Source organism: Rhinichthys klamathensis, unplaced genomic scaffold (genome assembly GCF_029890125.1).
Source record: "Rhinichthys klamathensis goyatoka isolate OS25496 unplaced genomic scaffold, OSU_Roscu_1.1 h1tg000445l_1, whole genome shotgun sequence".
NCBI lineage: Eukaryota > Metazoa > Chordata > Actinopteri > Cypriniformes > Leuciscidae > Rhinichthys > Rhinichthys klamathensis.
Window position 1 is genome coordinate 235,439 of NW_026606940.1, and position 2,611 is coordinate 238,049.

At 35.9% G+C, this 2,611-nt stretch overlaps 1 long non-coding RNA gene across 1 annotated transcript; it reads right to left on the bottom strand.

Annotated features, from left to right (window-relative positions):
* Positions 1-737: 737 nt before the first annotated feature.
* Positions 738-1,652, bottom strand: LOC130071495 (uncharacterized). The gene is made up of 3 exons (XR_008804009.1): positions 1,519-1,652; positions 1,353-1,403; positions 738-790 (listed from the first exon to the last, which is right to left on the bottom strand). It is a non-coding gene; the product is annotated as an uncharacterized LOC130071495 (long non-coding RNA).
* Positions 1,653-2,611: the final 959 nt, after the last annotated feature.

A 2,611-nucleotide genomic window follows, 5' to 3' on the forward strand; every position in this document is an offset into this window, starting at 1 on the left:
TTGTCCGTTGGGCCAACGTTGGGCCAACCATGTCATTGGACGGCCAGCAGACCTTCTGCCAACCTAAAAGCCACTAAAACAACATTGGGCCAACGTTGGGCCAACCATGTCATTGGACGGCCAGCAGACCTTCTGCCAACCTAAAAATACCTTACCAACCTTCTGCCAACTTAAAAACAACCAAAACAACATTGGGCCAACGTTGGGCCAACCATGTCATTGGACAACCAGCAGACCTTCAAACAAATTTAAAAATATAGCCTATTTTAACCATCTGCCAACTTCATAAATAGTAAATAAATAAATAAATAGGCTTTACCTACCTTAAACTAAAATTTTAAGATTGTGCCATGCATGGCCTATTCAGTGTTGAATTGCATTAAGAGAAGGCACAACAGACAAACTGAATTGTTTATAAAAAATTAACCTATTTATTGGTTAAAACATCTCCACAGTCCATTATATAGACATTTTATACAGATACATTCTGCAGATTTTCATTCTGGATTTGCAACGATGAGTCGATCGACAAAAAAGTAGAAAAAAAAACTACCCAAAGGCAGCGGCAAAAAAAGTAAAACATAAAGTCAAAGAAATCAACAAGGAACCAAAAAGTCACAAAAAAGGCGGCAAAGAAAATGCGGAAGAAGAGCAAAAAAAAAAAAAACCTGCTGAAAACTGAGAAAATGTGCAGATTCTCTTCCGTATTCTGCAGATTTGAAGCGAATTAGAGATTGTGTGTGGCTCTGATGATGAAGACGGAGCGGAGGAGGAGAAGTAGCAGCATACACTCCTGTAAAAAACAACAAACATACAAACAACTTTTTAGAACATTTAAGATGTGTCGTTCTATTTTAATTACACAACCCAAAACAGAAAAAAAAGTTGGGGTGTTGTGTAAAATATACAAACAGCAAACAGAAAAGCAGAATGTGATCATTTGCGAAAAGGACATAGTCAACATATCAAACGTTGAAAATTACACATTTGACTCTTAGAACTTACCTCAAAATGCCCATTAAAATACCATAATTTTCTTTTCTGGTGCATTATGGATTTTAACCATTAATTTAGTGATTTAGTGTATGTTGTGTGTTTTTTTTTTTGTGTGTTTTTTTAGACCTAAGGTATATATTGTGTAACTGAAAAAATATGGTGTTAGTAGTTGAGTGTATAGTTTTATGGGGGAACAGTAGTATGTATTTCCCACCTGCAAGAGATTTTCATCATGTTGGGGTAGCAAATTAAATATACATCTTAATGCAGTGTACGCCTAGTAAAGATGAAATACACCTCTGTTTAGTGGTGGGGTTAGACAGAGGAAGAAAAAACAATCATTGGAAGACACTTACATTCACTTTCACAGCTGCTGGAATCTGCTTGAGGGGGAGGCATCTGCTTTTCTGTGTTAAAGAAAAAATATAGTAATTATCAAAATGTAAATTACTTACAACTTATATATTAATATATATAATAATTAATAACATATTTGATCAGCCTTAAAAAGGCCTTGTGTACCTTTTTCTGTTGCTCTTTTTTTTCTTCCTCCATTTCGGTCTCCACTATACTTCAGCCAGGTTTTTATTTTTTCCTCGGCTTCCACCACTTTTGCTCCTTGTTTTTTGGCTGCATCTGTCAGCATGAAATTAAAGAAAATTAAACAGAGAAAGGGTAAGCAGAAAGATCATATCTGACTGAGGTGTATTTTGTAGAGTTCTGTATGATTAGTGGATTAATTGGCATTCTTTCATTGACTTGCATTGTATTTCATTCAATGACACATTATGTGAAACTGTAAGGGGTTGTTTCCTCTTTTGCTATTTCAAAGTTTATGTCTAAGTTTTGAATGTTTTTTAAAACATATCACCTATGACAACTTTTGCTAGCAATATTATTATATTATTTCACAATATTATTGTTTTTAATGCTGTCTTGGTGAACATAAGAAACTTCTTTAAAAACATTAAAATTTGTACCAACACAATTAGTGTATGTTTGACATTAGTGTATGTTTGAAGTTTTATTTACTAGTCAAATGGTTCATAGCGTCTTAGAGATGATGATCCGGGGCCGTATTCACAAAGAATTTTAAGGCTAAAAGTAGCTCCTAACTGGCGAATTTAGGAGCAACTCCTAAAAATAATGGGCGTGTCACTCCTAACTTTAGGACTCCTAATTTTTTTCACTAAGAGTAATTCACGAAGCATTTTAGCCCTAAAAGTAGCACCTAAGTCTGGGACAGCTTAAAAGAAGTCGAGAGGACTCCTAACTCACTAAGACCTATTCACAAAGGATTGTAGCGCACACCACCGCCTCTCGCAGTCGTCCGGGGTCCGCGACACAAGCGGGAAATTCTGCATCGTTCTGCGAACAAATCCTCTCCCATTCTCACGCTTAGTTTTGCTTGATATCCCAGTGCCGAATTTCACTTGTATCATTATTACTTTTTTTGAGCACCAAGCCACCAACTGGGCCAGCAGCAGTAACTGATCCTGCGTCCAGTTGGGCTTTCTTTTAAGTTTTGGCAAGTTCATAATCCACCGTAAATCAACTATTACATTACTTCAATAGGAGCAACATTTCCTTGCTTTAAGTTTATTTTTCTATTTAG